The sequence below is a fragment of the Halichoerus grypus genome, chromosome 7 (genome assembly GCF_964656455.1).
Source record: "Halichoerus grypus chromosome 7, mHalGry1.hap1.1, whole genome shotgun sequence".
NCBI lineage: Eukaryota > Metazoa > Chordata > Mammalia > Carnivora > Phocidae > Halichoerus > Halichoerus grypus.
The window spans coordinates 133,232,834-133,254,442 of NC_135718.1; the positions used below are offsets into that span (position 1 = coordinate 133,232,834).

The 21,609-nt window shown below is 33.4% G+C and overlaps 1 long non-coding RNA gene across 2 annotated transcripts in view; it reads right to left on the reverse strand.

Moving 5' to 3' along the window:
* The window catches only part of LOC118530783 (uncharacterized), a 122,347-nt gene that overhangs the window by 23,745 nt on the left and 76,993 nt on the right, over positions 1-21,609 (reverse strand). For both annotated transcript variants that reach the window (XR_013449509.1, XR_004914802.2), the window contains exon 2: positions 7,256-7,388. This is a non-coding gene — a long non-coding RNA (uncharacterized LOC118530783). The remainder of the gene's footprint in view (positions 1-7,255; positions 7,389-21,609) is intronic.

The window sequence follows — 21,609 nt, forward strand, 5'->3', positions numbered from 1 at the left end:
AACCGGAGTGGTGCTGAGATATATTAAAGCATGCTCTTTGTGTTGTATTTGTAACTTTTTTTAACAGAAGGTAAACTTTACCAGTTTTGTATCTATTTGCAAGAGATGCCACCTTCTACAGAGCCACTTAAGGATTTGAAGTTGGGGAGTGAAATGGAAACTCTAACTACAGTTTTATAATCACTCAGTCGCTCAAAACAGTACAATGAAGAAAGCGAAAAGCAAAAGCTGAGGTTGTATTCTAGGTCAGTGCTATTCAAAGTATGATTCATAAATTATTGCTGGTCCACAAATGGTTTGTTATTGCGAGGGCATAAGCATAGAAATTGGGAGTAATCATTTGGAAACTTCTGTAGCAATTTGACAGTTGCATGTGGGAAGATATTCTTACTAGATACCAGTAGTAGGATCATGCTTTAATTTGTAATGGTTAAAGGTCAGTCTGATAACTGTAACTCAAAAGTATATAAAATCTGGTATTCATTTCTTTCATGGAAAGCTACTTTAAACTTAATTATGGTTATATCAGAAAAATTACTGCAACTGGATGGAAATGGTAGGTAGAAGCTAGACAGGAGCAGTGGAAGGAATGCCCCAGGGGCAGATCCCAAGTCCTTGAAGGGAAATGAGAGACAGGAGCTGGAGGCGGGGATGGTGATAAGTAAGCTACACATTAAAAGCCGGCTGGAACAACATCCTGACTTTGTGACTTCCAAGACCTTGGGATTGACAGATCTAGAGCCACAGGTGCAGAACAAAGCTCTCCTCTTCTACCTCTGCTCCAGTGTAACACCTAGGCTTATTATAATTTATTTGCGTTGCAGGTACAGCCCCGCCCCATGGAGGAAGGCTGATTCGGGTGCAAACCTTGTAGGGTCAAAAACTCCCCCTCCCAACCTGTGGGAGGAGATTCCCAAATGACTGGAAGCAACCTCCTTTAGAGACCACCACACAGCTCCTCCTAGCCCAGAGAGACCCAATAATGTCCAATCAGAAAACCACCTAAGGCTGGTTCCACTTAGGGAACCTGCCTGTTCTCCCACCTTGAGAGTGTACTTTTGTTTTAATAAACTGCTTTGTGCTTGCTACTTTCCTTCTGGTGGTCTTTATTTCAGAGCAGATCCCCATGTATATTTTCTTGTGGGGAATCTAAAGACCAAGACCGTCATTCACGCAACACACTCTCATACCCCTAACAGAAACATTATTGAAACTGGATGGAAGATTAAAGATGAATTTTGAAAATATGGCAACACTTGCCTCATTTTGCGTTACAGTTAAAAAATGAATAGCACGAGCTCGCTGAAGGTGCTTTAAAGTCACTTTCATTACCCATCAATATGTTTCTGTGAGACTGATTTAATACATGTTACTAAAACAAGACATAGCTAGAGTATAGATATGCTTTTTTCTAGGAGTGATGTTATCTTCAACCTAACAGATAAGTCAACGAGCAAGATTTTATATACTTTTGAGTTACAGTTGTCAAATTATATGCACACATTGGACAAACACAATGCATATCAATACATTGAGTATATATCAATATTTTGAGTTTTAATGTGATAGATGGGCTTGTTCAATGTGTGCATGTAGGTGGTTAATAATTCATTTATCACAGAAGAAGGTAAGATGTATCAACTATAAAAGCAATTATCTATATTAATAACCTGTATGCATAGTTTCCATGAACAATTTATAAAGTGTTTATACTTCTTTCTTCTCATATTTGTCCTGAATATGTTTACTGTGATGTGATTTTCTCTCTTGCATCTAATAAAAATAGAATTTGCATTTTATGTCTTTGTAATTTGTATTTTATTTTTCTAGTGTTTATATTTATTGCATTTTACAAAATTATTTTTCCACATTGAATTGGGGAGGGGTTGACTAATCCTTCACCACAGATAGTTGGGGAAGTACTAAGTTTGGTGAAAATTCCAGAAGTGAAATAGAATATTTAAAAATAGTATGTATGGTATGTATGTATTATGTATGTATTTGTTTTTAAAGATTTTATTTTACTTTGAGAGAGAGAGAGAGCATGAACATGGGGTGGGGACAGAGGGAGAGAGAGAAGAAGACTCCCCTCTGAGAAGGGAACACAGGGAGCTCATAGAGGAGCTCCATCCCAGGACCCCGGGATCATGATCTGAGCCAAGGCAGATGCTTAACTGACTGAGCCACCCAGGTGCCCCCAAAATAGTATGGTATTTAAAGGAATGTAAGGAGGTAGAATCTTAATCAGTGAATTGGTCAATATTCGACTAACAAAAAAAAGGAAAAGTAAAATATGAAGCCCAAGTTTTGAATTGCTGTAATTAATAGTGGGACAACTCAATTTGCCGGGAAATTCAGGAGGAGATGCAAGTTTGGAGAAGGGACTAGGAGCTAGTAAGGTGGTTTATAAACAATTTAAATAAAAAATTGTAATATATCTGTATATTAATATAGGTAAAAATTTCTCTAATAACTAAAAAATTATGGTGTCATTTCCTCCCCTGGATTTGTATGGCACGGGGTCATAAAATGTCATTTGGTCTCCCGTGTTTCCTAGTTATTAGTGGAATCCTTCTTTCTGTTTGTCATACTTCTCTGCCTTCCAGCAGTCCTGTATATACCTTTAAAGATTTAGCCTGAAAACAAATTTGAATGGCATTGCATTTAGAATCATTATTATCCTGAGATAACAAAAGCTTTGTTTGGGGATCAAAGTTTTTTTCATGAAGATAGATTTCTAGCAACATGACAATCAGTTTGCAAGCATGTGTGCCATGTGTCTGAACTCCACCAGTGGGGAAGCTTTATCTCCATTGTGATACTCGATGCATTAGGTGTATTTTGAATTATCTTTATTTCTCAAATGAACTTGGCTTGGTGAAATACTCAACAAACTAAAGGCAAATAAACATAGCTATTACCATATTTAAGGAATGAAATACATTAGGCTATCAGATTTTGCAGGGTTCTTTCTGACACCTTTGGCTAAGTACATCATATAATATCTCTTTGGTCATTTATTAAAATCTCATGATACCTTATTACTGTCATCTGTAGCATTGTTCAGATATCTATTTTGCCTTTATTTGTGTGATTATTTTATATGTATCTGTCTTCCCACCATACTGCATTACCCCATCTTTATTCATTTTAGTACCTAGCATATTGCCTGACCAACATTAGGGGGTAAATATTTAGTATATGAATAAATGAATGATGGGCTTTATTAAACATGCAGTCTGATGTTCAGAACAATATGCTTATTAATTAGCTAGCTCCATTTGCTTGTTTGTTGGTATCCATCTGTCTACAATTACTAAAATGGAGGCAGTGAAGTGCTGGCTGTTATTATCTTTAGGCACTGCTGTTCAATGATCCTGTTATTAATAGAAAATTCATTTTCTTCTTATTCAAACATGAGATAGAAGTCTTAGAAGAAAATGCACTTTGAATTGCTTTTTTTCCCCCATTCCAAAGTGATTTAAAATACAGTAGAGGCTCTTTCTCATACCAAGAAATAGTCTCTGACCTACTATCCTATTCCAATAATTCCAGTAGACCACATTACTAGAGTATAATTTAAAATTGCATAATACAATATTGACCTTAACATGATTCATAACAAATACCCCATTTATATCAAATTTGTACATAAAGTATATATAAATTTAACATTTACATTGAAAACATGTGATGATATTATGATCAATTTACCATTCAACATTTTATATTTGGGAAATATAAAATTTGATATATTGGTTTACAAAATCTAATCCTGGTAAGGATTATGAAGACTAAATGATTTTCTAAAAAAACAGAGAGAAAGAAAACCATAGCATATAAAGAGACAATATTTTAGGGTCAATATGAGAAATGATGTTACTGAAATGAAGTTATAGGTGTTGAAAGAACATCTTCCTCCATTTCTTAATCTAAACTTGCAGAAAGTAAACATTGTCACTAAGTTCATTAGAATTTGTTATGTTCCCAAGTGGGATTTATATTCCACTATATATTAGTTAGGATTATAGAAAACGCATTTTCTAACACTGTATATTTAAAGCTGAAGTAAAAAATTTCACTAAATGTTCCAATGCACTGCTCCTCGGGTTTGGATTTCAACAAATTCTGGAAATGCTTCAACCTTGTGACCCATTTCCAGAGATGCCCTCTCCCTTGCTTCCCATCCTTTTACAAAGCAATTGTACAAATCCAAGGAAAGTTTAATATTGATGTAAGTAGGGAAATAATAATTTAACGTATTCTATTTATTTGCTCTCCACCCCCAAATTATGTTTTATTCAGCACCTGATCTCTCATATACTTATCTGTATCACCAAGGAGATTGCAGAAATAAAATTTTATGGTTTTAGAGTAAGTTTGGGAAACACCAATCAAAGTTTTTCCTCTATTTCGGGGCAATTCCTCTGTTAATTGTTAAGTCCTATTGGATTAAAACAAAAGATAATAGGGCACCTGGGTGGCTCAGTTGGTTAAGCGTCTGCCTTCGGCTCAGGTCATGATCCTGGGGTCTGGGATCGAGCCCCACATCGGGCTCCCTGCTCAGTGGGGAACCTGCTTCTCCCTCTGCCTCTGCCTCTCTCTCTCTCTGTCTGTCATGAATAAATAAATAAAATCTTTCAAAAATAACAATAAAACAAAAGATAATACATAAAAGAAATTCTGCCCCATTTAAATCTAGAAGAGGATGGGAAAAAGAGTGAAGAAGTAGAGGCATTCAACTTCTTAATCTTAAATATTAATTAATAAAGATATAATGTCTAAAGTAGATGGGACAAGACACAGAGAGAGTTAAGCTTCTAAGACTTACCAATAGAAAACAAGAATATGATAAAACATATAACATGAGTGTCTGGGAGAGGAGACGGCAATAAGTAGGTAAGTTTAGATCTAAGTCTGTCATAGTGGGTTCTTTGTAAGTACCTCTTGAAATCCACAGGTATTATTTGGAAATAGAAGTGATCTCAAAGACAAATTGCAAAATGCATTGTGGAGGGACATCATTAAGAAGGGTGTTTGCCTTCTTAGCCTTCCATAAGAATTTAACAATAATTTGAAAATGTAAATGCTTAACTTGTATAAATCACCTTTTATTCACTCTGCTAAAGTAATAATAATAATAATATTGATTCAGATAATGAAATAACAGATAATAAGGATATAACATATTAGCATATATGTATATATTAACATATACACATACATATTTATATATATATATGTTTATTTATATACATAAGCATATATATCCACGTCATTCAAATACTAAATTATTTGAATCTACCATTCAGAAATTTTATGGATTTGGAATTGTTTTTAGAAATTTTATACTTAATAGAGAATAACCTCTTTTTTCTATGGATAAGGCAGAAGAGGCTTTGTTAAATAACTTTATTCTATATAGCAATGGCATAAAAATTAGAAGGATAAAATAACACTTGGACTATGGTGGTTACTGCAATACCTCTGAAAAGTCCGGAGATATGCAAAAAATATATATTTTGGACTAGAACGGGTTTTTTATGTTTGTTTTTTAGGTTTTTTTGTTAGGTTATTTTAACTTCCAAGTCCCGTTGACACCTAGAACCTTAAGCAATCACTGTCATCTTTGACGGCAAGATGGTTAGTGTTTCATTATCTCAGATTACCTCATGACTTCTATTTAAGTCTATTGACCATGACTACATAATGGTTTGGGGTGCGGAGAAAGATCAATGAATTACCCTAAGATTCAGAGAAATTCTCCGAAAGTACCATGTTCAGGCACATAGAAAATTTGCATATGCTGGAAGGGTTGATACCATGTATTGCAGAGAAATAATACTATTGATGTAGACCTCTACATTAAGGCTACTTAGGATTAAATGTCTTAAATCCTGGTATCTTTATAAAACTGACTCATAGGAGGAGTTCATGTGAGGAATTGATACACAAAATTCATACAACATCACTAGTGGTCTGGGGACATGTGTTTTAATAAAGGAATTATTAGCATGCCTAACAAGAGACAATAGGTAAAATGAACATTTCAGGCATACTAGTGTTTGCATTGGAGTGATTAATAACTAGGAATAAATATTGGACTATACTGCAACTGTGAAAAATCATTTGAAATCTGATTGTTGAATAATGTATTAAAAAGGAAAGAAGGTAAACTTAGACACTGTCAGGATATGGTTGTCTTCAGATTCAAGATGCAAGTATATACTTGAGAGGTTCAAAGTGAGGTAGGCGTGGTCCCACCTGTTAAAGGCAGACAGCTCTTCTCCACCCTTCCCTACCTATCAAACAAGTCAAATCATCAGAACAGAAAGTCAGATATACTCCTAAGACCCAGTTAATGTTTTAGATTGGATACCATGTCCTCTAATTTGCTTCCCTTAAAGCAGCCAAACACAGTGTTTTCACACTGGCAACCTTTGTAAGCATTCTTCAACTGTTTTCAAACATCAGGGATCCAAGAAATTCCTATGTTAAGAAGATCAAATGAGGAAAGAGGAGAGTGATAAAATGCTACCAGTTTTCCATGTTTTCTCTCCAGAACGCTACTTTCCCCCAGTTTCTGCCTAACAATAGCTTCAAAGGATCAAAAAAAAAAAAAATTCATACATACAGAAGAAGAATAAAAGTGTTGTTGTGTGTGTTTATATATGTGTTTCTTTTTGGAAAATTGAGTGGGGGGAAAAGGCTATAGGCATAAAATTACTTTTTAAGAATCACAGTTAAATACTGAATAACATTGTATAAATTCCCTATTCTGTGCCAAAAAAAAAAAAAAAAGGCAACAATGGATAAAGCTGATGGGATCAAAATTATTAATGTGAAATGTTACCCAGTTTCATTGGCAGGCTAATTCTGGTATTTAACATCCCAGGGCAATATATAAAATACCCAAAACAAAGACAATGTATTTTTGTTTACTCTTTTTTTTAAAATGAAATATAAAATGTATTTTTATTACAAAAAAATCAAAGTACTGGAATAAAAAATATACTTTTATGATATAAAGAATCCTTAATTATATATAAAAGGAGTAACTTATTAACTTAATCATTTGTTTGGAAAATATCAACAAAACTCAAATTGCTAATTTGTTATTAATTAAATAATAATATCTTAAATCTGAGATATGATTCTTTTTCAGTGGTTTAAATCACCATTCTCCTTTCCTCTTTTTATTTCTTTTTTTTCTTACCACAGAAACTAGTACTCAATAAATCTTATCCCGACTTACAATGAAATAGAAGTATGGAGAGCTTCTTGGTTTCACGTGGACAAGGTTAGGAGGGTAGTAAATTACTATTCTTTCAGCTCTCTTTTCTTCTCCACCAACAGGCACTTCTGGATGTGAAGGTTTGGGTATAACTCTGGGAGGAAAAAAAGAAAGAAATAAGGTTTTGAATTAGTGATCTAGTTAAAACTGTTATCTTTTTACATAAGGAAATTGAGGCAAAGAAGGACTAACTATCTTTCCTTTGGCTATGGATATTAGATTTTAGAACTACACTAAGTTATTAAAAGATTGATTGCAATCATTTTCTTAGAACTTTCTGCAGTGAAAGTCTGAAGGGAAAATGATGTACTAGTAGTAATAACAGTGTGCTGAACAATAGACTATAGATTTGTGCTTTTTAATACATTGAATATGCTTTTAGCCCTCACGTTGAAGTCAAATCAATTTAAATTTTGTAATGGGTGGAGTACAATTATCAACATTTTCCTCTTATCCCCTGCTTTTTAATATGACTACACATAATGGTTTAAAATTATATTCACTCAATCTATATTCATGCAACCTCTAGAGTTTTACTGGAAGCAATGCAGTAATAAAACAACTGACTTGAATTACTAACATGCATCAATACGAGAAAAAATAATCTAAAGAAGTACTGGAGAAACAATACTGAATACGTGTTCTATCAAATGCAAGTTAGCTAATTACACTATTACTTGAACATGGTTTCATCCAGTATCTTGATCATTTTAAAAATCTATAATAAAAACATTTTTCAAAATGGCACTAGCCAATCTTATTAAATCATTAATTGAACAAGTGTTGTCTTTGCTATTTTAGTTATATTTTATCAACAGATATGCCTCATAATTAACTTGTTAAAAGATTAAATATAAGTATGTTATTACGAAGTGAGTATAAGTGGTTAGCAATTTATTCTTCTACACACACTTATTTAGGGGTATTTTTTTCAACAAGATGTAAAGATGAATCAGGCCCTTAGTAATTTACTCAGGAGGAGTGCCCAATCTCCCCTGGGCGGGGTGGGGGGAAAGACCTGTACAAAAATAACTTTCATACCAGGGAGAATTTGAGAAATGTCTTACAAGAAGTGTGAGCTAAACCTACACAGACTCAAGGATAGGATCATTATATCTGCCTTTGGGATGAGGGAAGGTATCACAAAGAGACAGCTTTTTGTTTGGAGCTTAAGAGGTAGATGCAGAACTGGTTAAGGACTAGCCAGAAGAAGAAAACTTTCATTATGGTTGTTTCAGGTTATCTGAGGTCAATATAAAGCTAAAATTAATTTCATGAGTCCTAATATCCGTTTTCTTTCTTCTTGTAAATAGAAAAGTGAACAACTAAAAGCCTGGAAAGGAGTGAAGCCATAACTTAATCTAATCACTTTTTAAATGAGTAAATTCAGTTTCAAGTGTTCAAGTGTCTTTCCCAAGCCATGTAATTATAGTGGCTATGTTATTCATGTAAGTAGCTGGATAATAAAATTGAATTATTAGTATTGAATATATTTATTCAATTATGTATTTTTCTCCTGTAGAACTTAAAATCTAATAAAAAGTCAGAACCAGGTGTAGAAGGTATGATTGAATGAGCACCATGTATTCATGTATTTAGGATCTGTAGAAATTATATATGTATTTAACTGCAGTTTTTTGCATGTTCTCCTTGAAATCCTCTTTGGCTTAAATATTGGTTCTGATTAATGCTTACCCAGGGAAATCTTCCATAACCTTCCCCCCCTCAAATTCCTCTAGTTACAGGGCCCCTTTCCAGCCAGTACTTACCTCCGCCAGTTCTCTGCAACTCAGCATTCCGAATCTGCTTGACTACTATCTTCCTCTTTTTAGTCTCTAAGTTTCTTGATGGCTGACTCTGACCTTTATTTGATGTTACCTCAAAACCCAGAAAGATCTCTAATACATTATACGCAATCAACATTCTACTGCATACAAAATTGCAAAATTATATACTGACATATTGCTTTTTCATTATCTGTAGTGCATGTTTTTAATCTCATAAACCAGGTTATTTGCTATCAAAGAAGGGCTATATTTCATATCCAGAACCACAACAGTATTACTACTGCATACCTTCCAAACAGGCCTATTGATTGACTAATATAATTCATGTTTATTTTTTTCTATTTTTTTATTTTATTATGTTTATTTTTAAAACTAAAGTAAGCATTATGAAATATATGATTTCATATGCACTCCATTCACATTATATTCAATTAATAATATATATTGAATTATAGTGGCTATGTTATTCATATAAGTAGCTGGATAATAAGATTGAATTATTAGTATTGAATATATTTATTCAATTACATATTTTTCTCCTGTAGAACTTAAAATCTAATAAAAAAGCCTAATCTTACTATCTCATGTTAAACTGAATAATTGCATTCAGTATTTACATTTTAATCAATCTACAACTAATCGTCTTCATGAATAAACAAATGATGTTTCACTAACTTTTAAACTTTAGCACAAAAATCAATCTATGTGGAATTTTATTCATTGTGCATTGGCTGATTATTGAATGAACTTTCAAAACATGGTTACTGAATCCATTACTTTATAATATTATACTATTATAGAACCCTAGAAAATTCAAGTAATAGATTTAAGTATTTTTATAACACATTGATATTATGCTTGGATTTCATATAGTATAAAGATTACTCAGGGAAATGCAAATCAAAATCACAAAGAGATATCACTTCACCCCTAGAATGGCTATTATCAAAATGACAAAAGGTAAATTTTGGCAAGGATGTAGATTGAGGGGAACATTGTGCACTGTTGGTGGAAATGTAAATTGTTGCAGTACAAAGTTTCCTCAAAAAATTAAAACAAGAACTACCTTATGATCCAGCTGTTCCACTTCTGGGTATTTATCCCAAGGAAATGAAAACACTAACTCAAAATGATATATGCATTCCCATTTTTATAGCAACATTTATTTATAATAACCAAGACATAGAAATAGCCTAAGTGTTCATCAATGGATAAATTAATAAAGAAAATGTGATATATGCACACATGTACACACAGTGGAGTATTATTCACCATGAAAGGAAGGGAATCCTGCAATTTGCAACTACGTGGATGGACCTTGAGGGCATCACACTAAGTGAAATAAATGAGACACAGAAAGATAAATATCATATGATCTCACTTATATGTGGAAACAAACAAATGAAATCAAACAAACCAAGAAAAATGGAATTCACAGAGAACAGATTGGAGGTTGCTGGAGGTGAGTGGTAGGAAGGTAGGCAATATGAGTGAAGAAAGTCAAAAGATGCAAACTTCCAGTTATAAAATAAGTCCTGGGCGCCTGGGTGGCTCAGTCGTTAAGCGTCTGCCTTCGGCTCAGGTCATGATACCAGGATCCTGGGATCGAGCCCCGCATTGGGGTCCCTGCTCAGTGGGGAGCTTCTCCCTCTCCCACTCCCCCTGCTTGTGTTACCTCTCTCGCTGTGTCTCTCTCTGTCAAATAAATAAATAAAATCTTTAAAAAAAAAATAAGTCCTCAGATATAATGTACAGCATGGTGACTATAGTTAATAATACTGTATTATATATTTGGAATTTGCTAAGAGAGTAGATCTCAAAAGTTTTCATTACAAGAAAAAAATATGTAAGTATGTATGGTGATGAATGTTAACTAGAATTATTGTGGTGATCATTCTTCAATATATACAAATGTCAAATCATTATGTTATACACCAGAAACTAGTATGTCAGTTACATCTCAATAAAAAGTATTGTTAAACACAAAGTATAAATGACAAAAATGATACATTTGCAAATGAGTTAAATTTCTACCTTGTAGTGTCTAGCATTGGGAAAACTGATTAGTATCAGAATTTTGTAGGTTTCATGCTGAACCACAAATATACCTGGTATATTTCTCTCACTAAAGTTCTTCTTCAGACCAAGTGGACACTAGTTTGCAGAGTACAGCTCCATATTTACTATGTAAAAATTTGATTACATGAAGGACTATCATAGTCATTAAACACATATTTATAAATTTTGTTACAAATAATGAATATAATAATTAGTATTTGCTACATGTCTGTTTTGTTCCATACATATTTGCCACTTACCATCACTAGAAATATTGTTAAACATGTATTTTATTATTGATGATTTAATATTTCTGTTTTTGAAATATGAAATGCCACTTATTTATATTTTATCCTCTCAACCTCATGAACATCATCCAAGTTCCTGTAACACATGTAAATTAAAATTTTAACAACATAACCAACATAATCATACAATAAAGCATTGTAACAGATCTAAGATCTACTTGGGAAAAGAAGGTGGGGTAAGGTGGGCCAAAGGCTAAAAGTCTTTCCTCTATGAAGTTTTTGCTTTTAAAAGGCAAGAATCTTTCAAGGGAATTCTGTGTGAACTAACTTTCTACACTGTATCATAGAGTCTTCTATAGATGCCAGGGAATAGAAAGATGAGTATTTTTAGATGTAAAAATTGCAGCCATAAGCAAATCCATGGCTTTTGTTAGTACAGAATAAGGGGGAATGGGTCCTGGCATGCAAATAGCAGCACTTAGTACTCTGAACTTTAATTTTGTGTTAAATTTACAGACATTTCTATGAATTTTTGTAGTCAATGAAAGTAAATTAGGTTAGAACTTTCATATAGAGTAAGGAAGGGACTCATTTACTAATACAGTGTTCTATAATATCTAAAGCTGAATTGTGATTTGCATAATAACCTATAAATAATAATGGCCTACCTCCAATGGTTCAATCCTTAATATTCATCTTGTTGCCTCTAAAATAAAGCCGTCACACAGTTGATTTTATCATGCTACCAATAGAGCATGGAAGAAATAACTCTCATTAAGTCTCACCTATTTTAAAGTAAACTGAGAAGACATCATACAATTATTTGGATTATATTTTACCATAATTTATTTCATTATTCTTCTTTTTAGATTTTATTTATTTGAGAGAGAGAGAGCGAGAGAGAGATTGAGAGAACAAGTGGGGGGAGGGACAGAGGGAGAAGCAGACTCCGGACATGCGACTCATCCCAGGACCCTGGGATCATGACCTGAGCCGAAGGCAGACTCTTAACTGAGCCGCCCAAGCACCCTTTATTTTATTATTCTAAATGATTTTTAAGAAAACATTATATGTTACTTTCAATTTGAATCAATACAAACCCCTCAAATATGGGTGTGTGTGCACACACATATAAAACTAGAATTAGTATTTTATAACCATTAGTATCATGTGAAAAAGTGAATTAATAAAATATATATTATAAATGTTCTATTTTAAAAGGAAATATTAATTTCGGACTATTTTTTTCCCTAATAATTTTCTTATATTAAGCAGGGAATTTAATATGAGGGGAAAATTTTAAGAAAATTCATAATAGTTTGGGGAAGTAATGAAAATTCTTTTTAAGTATTCTTCTTTAGATGTATAAATACCTTAAATTTATTGGAAGAAGGTATAATATCTTATATCTGACCTAAGGAAGGCAAAAATAGGACCATGTTTTAAAAATTAGATGTGTCTAACAGACTGCATTTCAGGGTATGGAGGAATGGTGTATTTAGGGTCAAGGCAGTGTGTTGGAAAGTGTGACACCAGGCAGTTGAAAGCTCTTGATGTTAGCTGTTAGTGGTTACTTTGTTCAGCTAGAGGTGATGCAGAGATGAAGGCCAGTAGGCAGTTAAATAGCTCCAAGCAACCAATAGGAGTATCTTAACCACATTTTCTTGGTAGAAATGGAGTCATACATCTGAAAAAGAGGAAGTAGAAAGAAAAAACCAACTGCCCAAAGAACTCTAGTCCTAATCACATTTTCCAGACATACTCTCAATGACCAGATGCACTTAGGGCTTTGCTAAATAAAAGTACACATCCACAGCAGAGTTAGAAGCAAGGATGATTGAATGCTGAGTCTCCTAGGTACCTAGATCAGACAAGTTTTATTTCCTTGGTATCCTTATCCTTCAGACAATTCTCAGAGAACAGGAAGGAAAAGCCAAAATTTTTAGATGAAAGATAAGTAATCAGAAATTAGAGGAACATTTAGATACATAGGGGTAGGGGAGAGAAATGTTCCTCTTCCTTTATTATAACATGATTTTGAAGAGCTTAGTCTCTTGTGTATGTTTTTCCCTCTCTATATAAATGTTCCCTTTTGATGGCGACCTATCAGTAGTTTGACTGGCATAGCTGAAAGGCACAGGGTAATACTTTCATAAAGAATAATTGCTTATATGCCACTTGACCTTAACCATAATGGATAAAATCATGTTTAATTTGAGACTCATTTTACTACAATAGCTACCTCCGTCTAGAGGAATAATCTATTGGTAAAACAGCATGAAGCAGGAGTACAGGCATGGCACACAGGAATTTCTATTTTTCCCAAATATGTTCATAGTAATGATGAATAAATGTATCTCCTTCTCACGGTGAGGTTTTTGATCTCTCAGGAGAATTGCACTTGTTTTTTAGGACATATTTTTAACTTTTTTCTCAAAAGAGAGTTATTGTACTATCACTGCTGAAAATTCTAAAAACAGATTTTGTGCACAGTGCCTTTGAACTTGCTGATCATTCTTACTACCATGTAGATAATTTGCTTCCTCTCATCCTTCCAGGCTTTATTCAATTGTCACTTTCATTGTGACATATTCCCTGGCCACTCAAATTGCAGCCCTCCCCAAATCCTTTGTTCCTGTTTTGTTTCTCTTAAAGTTCTCACCACTATTTAGGATACAATGTGTTTTCCTTATACATCTTACTTACAGATTGACTTCCATCACAAGATTTGAAACCCCATTCAGAAATTTCCTTTTAAAAAAAATGTGTTATTGTTGTTCTTGATCAGATCTCCAGCATCTAATACGGTGCCTGGTGTAGAAAGTGCTCATTAAATATTCATTGAATGAATAAGTGAACCATGAAGGGATAAATAATCGTGATGGTATTGTGTAAGTAGTGAGGAATAGCACTTTCATGAACTAACACTATCTCCTAATGAAAAACAAACAAAACTAAAAGCATGCTTAACAAAACCATACTAAAAACATTTCTTGATTTCAAGCAATTCAGACTTGGAGGGTGAGAGTTAACTTGTATATGCTTAAAGAAAATGAAACTATTTTGACACTACGAAGGTTATTTTCTTCTTACATGCAACAGAGGAAAGACAAATTTAAAATAAGTAAATGAAGAGGAAATCAACCTTATTATTTTCAGGGAAATAGAATGAAACAAAAATAATATGATGTTTGATCCATGAGACTAGCAGAATACAGTTAAGCATGAAAGTGTCATGTTTTTTCAAGGATGTGAGAAATGAGAGTTAGGGTATTGACACTGCTTTATCTATAGTCATACTGAAACCCAAGGAAGCACACTCTAGAACTCAGTGATTCCCCTTGCCTTACACAGTCCCAGGGGATATGTTCATGGTGTACATTGCATATAATAACAAAATAGAAAGAGAGAGAGAGAAAAGGAGAGGGAAAAAAGGAAAGATCATGAAGTTCCATTAATAAGGCAACAACTGATTTAATTTTGGTATATTTATAAAAGATAAAATATAACAGTTAAATGGAAAGTGAGGTGGATTAGAAATATCGTCAGTTTATAATCTATCTGATAAAAAAGTCCCAGTTTGTATTGTTTGACAATTTGCATGTTGTAAATACTCCCACTATGGCTGATTTCAAGCTACTGATGTGAAAAGGCAGTAATGAGCTTTTTCAAGTCAATCCTAGCAAGTTCCAGCCCAACGCTAAATAAAGTTACAGCTCAAAAATTAAATGGTGAGTAAAAGGGGTACATTTCCTCAACTGTATTTTGAAAACCATCATAAAAATGCAGTTACATAATATTACATATTCTGCATAGATACAAATATGGAATATTAAAAATATGATTGGGGGGGCGCCTACGTGGCTCAGTAGGTTAAGCATCTGCCTTCGGCTCAGGTCATGATCCCAGGGTCCTGGGATCGAGCCCCGCATCGGGCTCCCTGCTCAGCGGGGAGCCTGCTTCTCCCTCTCCCTCTGCTGCTCCCCCTGCTTGTGCTCTCTCTCTCTCTGTCAAATAAATAAATAAAATATTTTTAAAAATTTAAAAAAATAAATATGATTGGGAGGATATACCCAAAATTTATTTTAGTTGGTTTTTGTTTGTTTGTTTGAAGAGAAGATAGAAGATTTTTTGAGGAGAGGATGAAATGGAAATAATTAGAAATAATAGTCAAAGATCACTTCAAATGTATCCATAATATCTTACTTTATCCATTTAAACAGTTATTTGAAGGAAATATAAATATTGTTAAAATAATTCTGGATGACAGGAATATGGTTATTTTTATTATCCTCTCTAGTTGTTATATTTGAAAAAAACTTCTTTTACATAAAATTTAAGATAAAAATGTACCTACTCTAAAAGAAATCTGAGAGATGTAAGTGTCCGAGTAGTACAGGATGATTTGAAACCACCATGGAGGTGAAAAGTAGTGATAAGATCAGATGAGTTCTTAGCCATCACACTCTTGGATACCTACTCTAGAAAGTCAAGAGCTATAAATGAGGTAAATTTCAATGACTATTTAGTGAATAAACAGTCCTTTAAAAATGGAGAATGGAGATCTAGTTTTGTTGAATACTCTACAACAAATACTGGAGAATGGAAAATAGTATGAAGTCCTAGTGATCCAGGTGTTTTTCACAGAACAATGGTAGGTACAAAAACAAACAAACAAAACAAAACTCTAGTTTTGAATATCATTGTATGATTTTGTACTTGGAAAAAAAAATGTGGCCGAATTTCAGGAGTCTGGTTTCAGAGTGGCATCCTTGCTTATGAATTAGGGCGACTATATAATGAATCAACAAAACTGAGAATCATGGTACTTTCAGAATGAAACACAGTACTGTGAGTAATTATGCCTGGGCAAGAATTATAAACCTGTAAATAGGGATTTTATATCCAAACTCTTCAGAACTGACAATTTTGGTGAAATAGATCACACGGATTAGAAATGAGAAAGTATAGATTTCAAGGTCACAGTGAAATCATCAGCAGTTTAGTCACGATGTGTGCTTGGATCAAGAGCATCTAAAAGAGAACTGAGAAGAAAAGACAGATGAAAAAGCAAATATCTAACAGAATTGTTCAATTACTTAAGGAAGTTATCCGGCAGAAAATCACAAAGGACAAAAATATCATTAATTTATATTTTAAGTATGCTTGCAAAATATGAACAAATTATTTGATAAAGGTAAAACTATCTCCTATATCATTTGTCTGTTTGAACTGTTTTTTAAAAACTTCACAAAATGTATCCGTATTAGTATTACAAACTGCTTTTGGGATATTTTTGTTCTGCGGTTTAACTCAGACACACAGCAGTATTTTCTAAAAGTGGACAGATACTGTTTTCTTTGATATCTCAAATTTTCTGAAGGGCAGAGAATCACTGCCTATGACTTTGAGTTTAAAAAAAATATGCAACTATTCTTTTGTCAAGGTGTTTAATTGATGAATTGGGTCTATTAAATTGTAAAACTACCCAATTTTCTTGTTCCTGTGGTTGTTTGCTCCAGAGCCAGTATGAGAAAATCAGCACTGTAGGCAGTAATTTTTCTTTCCTTTGTAATTTTATAGGGCCAGAAATAATTCTTCTATTCTTTAAAGTTACACTCGTTCTTCAACCACTCCAGAGAATTCTTAAGTCATGGAATGCTATTCACCCTACTTCCCACTCTCTTGGGAAATTACATACACATGAAGAATAATTCTAATTCCTTCTTAGTGATACAAATATCCCAGTGAATTCCTGTGTGTTTAGGTGAATCATCTTTATGAACTCATGCTTAAATTACACAAAATAAGAGTCAAAATAAAACTCTAAATTGTAGTCATGGAATATATATATATGTGTGTGTATACACACACACACACATGTGAATAAGTTATTTATATGTGCAGTGTGCACTCTCAGTCATGAAAATTTCAAAAATAGAGAAAATAATTCATCTTTATTCATCTCAAGAGATGTACATATTATTTACCAATAAGAGAGGGAAAATCCATATAAATGTGAAGAGCTAGATTTTATTGGTGAAAAAACACAATAGCAAAACAGTAAGTTTTACTTTGAGTACGAATAATATAGTCTTTAAAACAACATTGTCATCTCAATTCTACCTCCAAAACTCAATTTTAAGACAATTATAATTAAGCCAGCCCTATGGTCTGATGCTACATAAGACAATTGCAGTTTTAACTTCTTTCAGAAAATTTTTCAAGTTTTATAACAACTAAAATATTTTTTATCTGATTGCAGCTACTCTTTAAAGATGAGTTGTTACTTGCTAATATTCAATGATACTTGTGATCATAGAAATATTACTACTATAATTTAAAAAATAGTGAAATCTTTTTAATCTCTCATTTTCCTTCATAATTACTAATTTAGAAGCATTAAATATTTTCTTACTTCCTATTCTTTAATCTATCAAGTAATTTTGATGTTGTTGTTTGGACCTACAATAAGCTTGCCATGTCTCCATGTAATATATTACAATTTAATATAGGATACAGAAAAAGAAATATATACTATTCTCACTATAATATTCTACCATGGAAATCTGATTCAGTAGCTCAAAATACTTTTTACCCACCAATAAGTTTTTAAAATGGTTAGAATATTAAGGTATCCCCACAAATGATCAACATGGTTTTTTAAGAAAAATAAAGAAGGGTTGAAGGGCGCCTGGGTGGCTCAGTTGGTTAAGCGACTGCCTTCGGCTCAGGTCATGATCCCAGGGTCCTGGGATCGAGTCCCACATCGGGCTCCCGGCTCAGCGGGGAGCCTGCTTCTCCCTCTGACCCTCTCCCCTCTCATGCTGTTTCTCTCTTGCTCGCTCTCCAATAAATAAATAAATAAAAAAATCTTTAAAAAAAAAAAAAGAAAGAAAAATAAAGAAGGGTTGAAGTTATTCTCTTGTTTTATCATATTGAGTTTTACATTTCATTCATACAGTCCTATTGGTAAATATCAAAAGAAAAGTGCAGTAACTGATTAACAGGATACAATTCTGACAATCATTTTTGTTAAGTCTTGAATCTCAAATATTCATCAAGGAATAACATCTAGATATCTGCCCAATAAATTTTCCTGTTATACAGATTTCAAAAATCTTAATCTTTTTTAAATTATTTAAATGTGAGAGTGCTTTTTTTCTCTTATCAGTAAACAAATTACTGGGAAGGATGGAACGAATATTTGAAAGGAATATTTTATTTTAAAGATGTTATTTATTTATTTATTTGAGAGAGAGAGAGCACACTAGAGAGAGAGAACAAGCATGAGTGGGGGGCAGAGGGAGAGGGAGAAGCAGTCTCCCCACTGAGCAGGGAGCCCGATGTGGGTTTCAATCCCAGGACCCTGAGATCATGACCCGAAGCGAAGGCAGGTGCTTAACCGACTGAGCCACCCAGGAGCCCCTGAAAGGAATATTTTAAATACATAAAAATTGAATAATCCTTCAGAGAGAAATAATAATAAATTTTATTATTTTATTTACTTCTTGTAATTACTATTATTTTTACTTCCGTGGTATGATTTCCATTAAAAAAATTTCCCCTTACCTATACCTGTTATTTCCTTAAATTTTATCTGAAAAAGAGTTTGGGACATTTGATGCATAGAGTTTCCCACATTCATGATTTTGCATATTCTATAGCCATTTTGCAGACCAGTGTAACCTTCTGTTCTCTGTATAACATGCAAGTTGTCAGGTTGCATCGCTGTGGCGAGACCGGAGGTTTTGGAGTGTTCTTCTCTCAGGTGGCATGTAATATCTAGGTTTCTCTCCTCATGCCCAGTTACTGATGCTCAGTGTCCAGATCCGTTAATTTATGGAGGAGGCAAAACTTATGGTATTCAAATTGCATGTTTGATTTTATTTATTACTTATAAGAATTTAATAAGAATATGCATTTTTCATCTACTATTTGACTCTGCAACAGTGTAACTCATTTAAGAATGGCAGAATAAATGGTGGATTCTTCTCCTGAATTATCCAGCTTTCAAGATAATGAATTGTTTCTCTGTCATTCTCAAAAGGTTACTGGTTAGTTTATTTTCCTAATTTTTTTTAATTCATGAATTTAAACATTTTTTTTTTTTTAAAGATTTTATTTATTTATTTGACAGAGAGAGAGACACAGCGAGAGAGGGAACACAAGCAGGGCGAGTGGGAGAGGGAGAAGCAGGCTTCCCGCACAGCAGGGAGCCCGATGCGGGGCTCGATCCCAGGACCCTGGGATCATGACCTGAGCTGAAGACAGACGCTTAACGACTGAGCCACCCAGGCGCCCCCATGAATTTAAACATATTGCAATTCTTCTGTTTATTAAATCTAAAAGTGTCACAATTTTAGCCAGCAGGAGCCTTGGCAGTTTGGCCTGAGTCTCTTTGCCTAAATGCCCAAAATATTTTTCCCTTATCTTGAATCCAATAATCTTACTAGAATGTCTATTAGTGTTGGCTGTTCTTGGTCAATATTTTCATGTAAATATTGCTTTTTCAATATGCAGTTTTAAGTCATTTTTTAAAGAAAGCTCTATTTAATTAGTTTTAGTATTTTTTCTGTCCTTTTGCTTTTTTCCCCCTCTAAGTACCCTGCTATATTTATGCTAAATTTTCTTTGTCTTCTGTCTTATCACTTTCTGTATAATTAATTTTACTTCTTTTTATTTTTAAATATTTAAACCTTTCCTCCTTTACACATCTGCTGTTCATAATGCATTATCTACTAACATGCTTCTAGTTTAGCCTTCATTTCTAAAATAATTGTTTTTCTTTGAACTCTAATTCTTTCCAAATTTTTGCCCCATCATTTTTTACATTGTCTAGGTATCCTTTATATTTTTTATATTGTATAATTTTCTTAATATCTTTGTACTCTCCATTCTGTGTTACAGATTTGATCTTTTTTTTTTTTTTAATTTTAGCATCTTTTTCTGACATGCATTCATTGTCTATAGGGATCTTATTTCCCTTCTTACTCTTGTTTTTTTTTTTTTTTACCAATTTTTTTATTTGACCTTGATAATTTCATGTTTCCCATTTTTATGTAAATCTAATTTTCCCAAACTTTTCCAGATAATATCCTTTCTAACTTCATAGTGTCCTTTATGTATGTATCTTTGTGCACATGTGTGTGCTTGAGTGAGTGTGTGTGATAAACAATTGAGTGAATTGCTTTCTGAGGTGTCGTGGCTATTTCCCTCCACCTCTTTTATCTGATTGCTCTTTAATTTGACTCTATTTTCCCTATAGTACTCAATTTTAATTCTATTCTTAGCCATTTAAATTTTTCCTGAATGGGAGGCATGAGCCCTGGAAGTTTATGGGAGCTAGATTATTCTAGCCCACTTGTTCTCACTGTACACCCACTCAACTCATCTACTACTGGATTGGGCAAAACACCCTTTGGTTTCAGCTGATCTTTTCTTTTGGACCATTGGACTTCCCTGTGGTTATCTTTTAGCTCTTTTATAGTTTTCCTATTTTCACCAGATGTCCCATCATTTCCCTCTGCATTTTCCATTACAAACATCAATAACATGCTGGTCTTGTAGCTGTTGGTGGTTATTGTAAATATTGTCCATGGGGTTTTGCTTTTGATACCTAATTGCTTGTCTATTTTAATGTGATAATCACAAATACCTAAAACTGTTACTACCACTGCTGCGTTTTTTTCCAGAAAAACCTTTCCTTAGCCCTTTAAATATACATCTAGTCTGCCAATTCAGATATCAATCCCTAAACAAGCAACAGCAAAAAAAAAAAAAAAAAAAAAAAAAACAAAACTTTTTAAAAGCTAACTCACTACAAGTTCATGCTCTTTAATTTGATAGAGGATTAAATATTGCTTGATAATCCTTTTGTTAATTCCTAAGACAGGCCCTATTGACTTAATAGGCTCAGCTTCTACTATATGGTGCAACTAATCTGGTCTTTAGACAGTAAGTCTTTGAGGTTGGGGGAACTAAATTATAGACAGGAAGAGTTTGGGATGGAGGGACCAAAATTTTGCCTTTCAGTTTTGTTCTTGCAACTTGGTTCTAACAAATGAGCTTACTTTTTTTTCTTATTTGTGTTTCCTATAGCTCATAGTATGCAACTAGATGTCTATTCGTGTGTCTAAGCCTTCTTTAGTGTACAATATTAGTCTTTCAGACTGCATGTGTGCTAGATGTCTGTTCCTTAGATCAAAAACCTTGATAGCTA